Below are 7,914 nucleotides of genomic sequence, written 5' to 3'. Positions count from 1 at the left end.
ACAACATTGCATATCTAGTACGTTACTAGTATTATACTGAAGGTGTGCAGTAGACTTCGAAAAACCCGGCATCAATTTCCCTAATGGGAACGATGCGCATTCAGTCCGCAAACTCAAAGATAGGCAGGTACGCCACGCTTTGATCGTCGTGCTGCAAGTGGTCTGTCTTTTAGTTTTTAAAAGCGCGCCTGATCGAACGGTCTTTTCAAATGTCAACACAGGTAGAGAGCCCGTGTTATCCAAATTGTCAGACTTAAGTTGGACCGCTTTGCGCACCATTGGGCACGCAGTTAAAGGGAGTGTTCCACACGCATATGGCATTTTGAACTGAAATCGTCATCTTGAAGACCTTTTGGTGCTGCTCACAATCCTGTGGTTCTTAAGACGCGAGCCCGCTAGTTTTCGAGCTACATGCCCGCGAAACTGGGAGAAAGTATTTCAGTGGATGTATTTCGAAATTTTGGATATTCATGACGACAAAATTGCGTCATTTAAGTCTTGCCATTCTAGAAGCCATGTGGCGATCAAGGCCAACAAAAATATAGTTGTCGAGACGTTCATATCTGTCGTCTGTGAGCGTGATTACCAGATATGACGGCCGTGCACTGGTTATCAATCAAAATCGTATAATGTACAAAGACGTAATCAAACCATGACGCAATTGAGGAGTGGATTTACTAAACAGAGAATTGTGCTGTATATAACAGCTTTCAACTTCAAAAGCATGCCAATAGTTATAAGTGAGCCTGCTTCATCAAATCTACTTCTTGCTTCAATATCTTTAAATGTAAAACATTCCCTTTAAACAGAGCTCACGCTTACCATGTTGTCATAGTGTTTGCACATGACACCTTTCAGAATACTCACTGAACAGGGACAGCGTAATGTTCGGCGAGTGGCAGCAACATTTTACGCTCTCTTTAATAGAATGCTCGAAGACAAGGCCACAGTTGTGACACAATACGGTTCCCCATTTCAGCTGACGCATAACTATGTCATTTAGTGTGTGGAGCATGATATAGTTTTTCTACACCACTCTCAACAGGACCGCTTCCATTCGCTTCCGCACAACACGACCATTGCAAACCTTACATGATACATGCGAGGAAAAATGTGATGCATATGAAATTGAATGGAAAGTATGACTTTCACGGTATGACGTTTCATTCGAAAGGACATCAATTACATTTATCCCGTCGATGCTGCCATCTGAAAATCTATGCTTGTCTGTATTTTGGGAAACCTAGTATTAGCAATAAAATTAGACGCGTCTGACCTGACAAAAAGTCAACAGTACAAAAAAGGCTACAAGCTTCCCGTAAGTCCGCTGGGCCGCCTCCCGCGAGCTGGGCACAGTTACTTCGTCCAATAATGCTGCGACTCGAACCCACCCGAAACGCCTTTGACTCGGGGACGTTATACGCGTGCGTCTCGGAGGGGACCATCAGACACGTGCGTCTCCGAGGGGGGCTATCAGCCACGTGCGTCTCAGGGGGGAGGGGTATCAGATACGTGCGTCTCAGGGGGGGGGGGGCATCAGAGACGTGTGTCTCAGGGGCATCAGACACGTGCGTCTGGGGGGACATCAGACACGTACGTTTCAGGGAGGGAGCATCAGACACGTACGTCTCGGGGGGGGGGGGGCATCAGACACGTGTGTCTGGGGGGGGGGGACATCAGACACGTGCGTCTCGGCGAACAGCCATGCGTGCGCGTCCAGTGTGCTGTGACGCAGCGGCACAGCACATTGTGATGATCTATGGGCGCAGCACAGTAAGGTACGGTGCACACTACAGTGCACTGTAATGTCTCGGAGATGCCTCCGCTGCGTTTTTCCCAGTTACGCCTGTGCACCACTGTAGTGAGTGCTGTGAGCTGATGGTGTAAAATGGGGAGAAGTAAGAAAGGTTCGCGCTCACCGGGTACTGGGTGGATTGTACCTGAAATTGCGCAGGTTTTAGCGACCCCTGAAAACATGGAAAACAGATGCATTCCATATGTGTATGAATATAAGCATGGGTTGTCTTGATTCCGTGCGAGAGCTCTACTCCGGCAGTTAAACAGTTTTTATGTTGTGTGGGGGCTGTGGCAAAAAGCTTGAGCTTCCCCTCCCCAGACGGTGGGGTAGCAGAGCTTCCCCTCCCCAGACGGCGGAGGTAGCAGAAGGTCCCCCTCCCCAGACAGCGGGGGTAACAGAGCTTCCCCCTCCCCAGACGGCGGGGGGAGCAGAGGTTCCCCCTCCCCGGAGGGCGGGGGTAGCTGAGGATCCCCTCCGCAGAGGGCAGTGGTAGCAGAGCGCCCTCCCTCCCCCAGAGGGCGGAGGTATCTGAGGGTCCTCCTCCCTCAGAGAACGGGGATAGCATGGAGCAGTCAGGGGTGAGTGTAAGGCATTTTTGAAGAAGCGCTTTTAAAGGCGTGTTAGTTAAAGGGAGTGTTTCACATTTGCATGCGGTTTTGAAGTGACATAGACACCTCGAAGCTCAGTCAGTGCAGCTCACAGCTCTGCCCCTCTTCAGGCCAAAGACTCCTTTATTTTCTGAGCTACACGCCCCCCCCCCCCCCTCCGAAGAGGTGCAAACTATCTTGTGCAGACTATTTCAATAATATTTTCAAAAAACTATTTCAAAAAATATTCCAGGCGTCCACGACAGCATGATAACGTCATGCCAATCCTGCCGTCCTGCCTGCTATCCAAATCTTGCCGTGATCGCGAACACCGCTATACATGTGGCATTTAAGGTCAAGAAAAGTACAGTTTTTGAGTCGTTCATATCCGGTATCAGTGAGCACGATGTCCAGATCTAAGAGCCGCCAATGGCTCCTGGTTCCTGAGTTACACGCCCGCAAAGGTACAAAAAGGTTTATTTGGAGCCAATTTCCAAGTTACCTCTGTAATGATGTCATGGAAACGTCATACGATCGCCGTGATGTTATAGGCTGCTTCCTGCTTATGGTCAAAACAGCATGGCCGCTGGTACATTCGCAAAAGCGGTGATGCGGCACGTATGATACAATGCGCGGAAGATGATTGGCTGTTGGCAAGATTTTGCTGCTGAATGTGTGTCGTGAACGTAAGCGTGAGCACTTTCGGGTTGTGTGGCATTCGTCGTGAACGGGCATTTTTCTTGTTTTTAAGCCACAGGTCAATGTTATAAAAAAGAACGCCACTGACTACAGAAAAGTACGGCACCCCAAAACGGGCACTCCCAAAAGTTATAAAAAAGAAGAAACGATGGCAAATCTGTCTGTTTCCGCTACTGGCGTTTTTTTTTATTCTACTAACATATCTCTTACGGACAGCTCGGTTGGCGCCTCGTGTACCGGAGCACAGAACCTTGCAAGGGCTTATGGGCTAGCAAGGCATCACGAAATACGGAAATATTGCAGTAATTCTGGATACATGTTTCACCAAATATTCCACACGTATGGTACCACAGATTTAAATCTTGAACAAAAAATTGTATTCTACAAGTAGAACCTATTGAGCCGCATCACCATGAACCCCCGTTGGGGCTTTGTTTTGAAGGGAGGTCACGAATCCGGTGTTATGACTGAAAATCTGTGCGGAAGTTGCGAGAAAACCTGCATTTTGATAGTCCTGCGAGCTATGCAAATGTGAGATCACACTTATTTGACAGAAGAGCGTGAATCAGGGACTTGAAATGTGTGTGATCACTGCTGGTGTCTGCCAGTGGCTTGTATTGACTTGGTGTGACGGGTAGTGTGCGTGCGAGGTTTGTACTTCTAAGGGAGAGCATTGTTTTGCTATTCTTAAGTCTACTGACTTCCAATAAAATGTGATATATTGATACTTGCCTCTACCTTTATGTTTGTGTTTAAACATGACAAAGGAATGCTGGCAAGCTAAGAGGAACACCAGCACTTATGTTGCAGGGTGTGCAAAGTCAAGCTGGTTCTTCATTGTGATCTTGCTAGCATTTCGGACCTGGTGAGGTATTGCAGCATGTATTTAATCCATTGCGCGTCATTTCAGCAATTTATTTTGGCGGTAGGGGGCTGGTGCGTGTAGCTCATTAATGGACATGCTCAGTATAGGCTCACATTATATGGCTTTGCAAAAATGTCCTCCCGTAAAGAAGTCTGAAAATATAGACCTATATTATTACCGATGCACATTGTACTGTCTTCACAAATGTTGTATGCATGTGGGCATTACTCGTGAGTCATCAATGTCATAGCCATTGCGACTTGCGTGGGATGCTGGATGCTGAGAAAGATGGAAAAGTATTGTTGTTGGTGTCTTGGACAGCACTTAATAATATGGTTATCATGAGCCTTGTGTGCACTGGCAGCTTCATCACTTCCTTGCATTTTGCCCATTCAATTCAACCACAACTACCTACACTTGTCATGTCTACAGCCTTGTGCAAGGTCAGCATGTTTGCAGTATCATTTCACAATATGTACAACTTTCCTGTTCTTCTTAGTAAAGCAGCCTGATGCCTGCAGCATGTTGCATGACTGTGGAAATGGAAGATGCGTTTGCATATTTGTCACCTACGTGTTGTGGATTTCCAAAACAGGCTGAGCAAGTGATGCCACATAGTGGTTGTCTGCTTCACTGAAAGTGATTCGTATCTTGTATCATGCGTTTTTGGTCGATTATATGTCAGATGGGGAGTCAATACGAGAAAGCACACTTGTCCTGTCTTTCCATAATGAAATTCATTCTGAAAGCAGCATGGACTGCAGTACAAAAACCATATCGTTTTTCAGTATGTCATGCCACAGTACAGCACCGAGGTTGTGCCACAATGAAGCTGTTGAGCTATGCCATTGTACAATGTACCACATTGGTTGACTACTCTGTGTCAAACCTTCGAGAGAGCAGCTTATAATTTATGAATGACTGGTAACTGGTAATTTTTTTTAATTTTTAACTGGCAAATGACTGGACTGGATTTAACAATGCCAAGGGACTATCAACAGCAAGAATGTCATTGCACCGCAGTGGTTATATCAGGGTTAACTATTAATCGCATAGATAATCCTAAGCCAAAAAAATACATCCTAGGTAGTCCTACCTCACTATCTTTACCATAGCCATAGCAATGCTTTGGCAATCAATGCATGACAAAGCTACAAATTTGCGAATTTTTGATGACACCACATATCCAGTTACAAACGATAAAGACAATGTTACAACTTCATTAATTTTGGCACGACACCCCATTTCCAGCTGCAAACAATAAGGACAGCGGCCATGGTACACATCACATGATATCAATGTCAGGACTGCAGCACTGCAGGCAGCGTTGGGTCAACAATAAAGTGTTGACAAAATCATCAACAGCATAGCAACAACAGCAGCAGTACAACATATCGTGCTTTGATATGAATAATCTGCCATAAAACCTGACGATCGCTGCGTTGTGTATGTCAAACAGTCCACCAAACCTTTTCTTACGGCCAGCACCAGGACAAAAAAAATCCACAAACATACATCCACTAATCTGCCACCCGACACAGCCCCCGCGACGAGAATGGCCGGTTGGCGCTAGCTTTCGTGTGTCTTGAGGTATTTTTCAGGTCTGGCTGCCAGATGCTGCCATGCATTGCTGTCATCACAAAACCATTCCATGACGTCATCAAACAATGACGTAATGTGGCGCATTTTTACCAACTTTAAATTTTGCTACTTAGCGTCGTCTTGAACCTGGAAAGCTTACCAAAAGTTACAAGTAAGCTTTTCCCATCATATCTGATGCCTTCCTCAATATATTCATAAGTGGAACATTTCACAATCCATTTACGGTGCTGGAGGGCCAGGCCATTCGGCCAAATTACGCAGCCCACTCCAAGTTTCTTTTTTGCCATTGGATCCAGCTACTGGCGCCCCCGTGTAAACAAACTGATGTATTCAAGTTGCTTCTTTTTACTAGACGCGCGAGTGGCACGCGACATTACCGGCCTGAAACTGGAATCGGACCACATCTGTGATTTTGGCTATGTCACGGGCAGAGGCGGCTTCCAATTTTTGAAGGGGGGGACGAGGTCATAAAACCATCACGACACCGACTCAGTGGTAAAAGAACGCAGATGAAATGTAGATTACGTTGGCCACAAGATTCCAGGTAAATATCACCCATGATATGTTCCCGAAAAGCGTAAGGGATGTCAAAAACAATGTCACTGTTCCAATCGGTAGTGCATCATGCATCTGTTCGAATTTATTTATGCTTGATTGCTTTCTAGGCCACAGGTGATATCTCTTCAACAGAAATCAAAGGGCCAGTTTACAGATATCGCCTTTCTCCGAGCTAGTTGGCTGCTATGAATGAAATGCCGGTAAAAAGAGCGTGCATTGGCGTGCAGATCCACCAAATCGTAGTGACGGAGGCCCAGCTTAGCTAGAGCGCTGAAGTTATACTGACCACATTCGTGATATGGCGAGGCGCGTGGTAGTAGGTCTGCCTTCCAGAATAAGCGTTCGCATATGACTGGTCAAAAAGGGTCTTTGGTACTTGGCTGCATAGTGTTAGCCTGGTAACAGCGCAGCCCACAGGCGTGTACTCGCATGACTGGACAAAGGTCTATTCATGCTATTTGGATAAAGGACCGGAGGCAGAATGGATCCGTTGACCAAGCTTTGCAGCAATTGGAAGGTCAGTTTTGGCTTGTCCGTCCCGATGGCTCGGTTGGTTAGAGCGTCTGTCTTCCGATCCACCCACCCGTGGCAGGGTGGGTTGGAGTCACTTCAGGGCGCCAGCTATTTGCCCTTGGCAGGTATGGCCTGCGGCCGGTGGCAGCGGTCACGCTAAAGGTCAGTTGACGTCAGAGGGCAGGACGGGCCGTGCCGAGCATGCGGCACGTTTTTGGATGGTGGGGGTTGGATGGTGGGGTCAGGGCTTACATAACATGCACTGCTTAGCGTGAGCACTGATCCCAGAAGTCCATACATTCAAAGGGTTCGGATCAAATTTTAAAAAAATAAAAATAAATCGTTTGGCACAAAAGGGGCCACAAGACGGTAAATCAGTGACGTTGATATCATATAGAATAACAGTACTGTCAACCTTATTCCTCGGAGAAAAACCAGAAGAATGGAGATATAGTTGGGTCGATATTTAGGCAACATGCGCTCATCAAAACAATAGCAAAAATGAATTCCAAATTGCGCGCCGATCAATCATCAGCACGCAATTTGGAATTCATTTCAGCTATTGCTTCGATGAAGGCACGTTGCCGGAATATCGACTCGACTATATCCCCATTCTCCTGGTTTTTGTCCGAGGAATAAGACAAGCACTTCTGTCTTTTCTTTGTGAATAATGTTCCTCGCTAATGCACTGAACTGCTTACGTTAATGTCTTTTTTTGGTTGTGAGGAGAAAAGCGTCCCGGCTCACGATTACAAGTCAAAACAAAATTTTGGATATGAAATGGTTCACCCATGATATTATTTACCCGCATTTGAGTGGATAATTTGATTCTGTAGGGTAAAGTTACCCCGCTGCACCCTTCATGCCGACGCCACGACCAGGAATGATCGAAGAAGATGGTCTTTTGGGATGACAATTTTTCCGACGCGGTTGTAATATGCCAGTCAAAAATATTAGGTGGCCCAAGCCAATATTATGGGGCACTTAACATTGGGGATGGGCAGGTTCCTCATAAATTAATACAAAACGGCGATCGCACTCTTATTGCCATCAATGTTTCCGTTGTGTTGCGTCTCAACTCTTTATCGTTGCTTTAAACCTGGCGACCGCTCCGCAAGCATTAGTTACTCATGTAGGTACAGATGACGCTACTGAGCCATTTGAAATGCTACGAGTGCTGCGGGAAAGTCTGAACAGGATTGTTATGACATCAGCTATACGTGACATTACTTCTGCTGCAACAACTTATATACACTGCTTATACGCGAAATTACTTTCACTGCAAATAAGAC

This window comes from Pollicipes pollicipes, unplaced genomic scaffold, assembly GCF_011947565.3.
Source record: "Pollicipes pollicipes isolate AB1234 unplaced genomic scaffold, Ppol_2.1 Scaffold_1600;HRSCAF=1878_pilon_pilon_pilon, whole genome shotgun sequence".
Classification (NCBI taxonomy): Eukaryota; Metazoa; Arthropoda; class Thecostraca; order Pollicipedomorpha; family Pollicipedidae; genus Pollicipes; species Pollicipes pollicipes.
Note: the sequence above shows the minus strand (reverse complement) of the source record.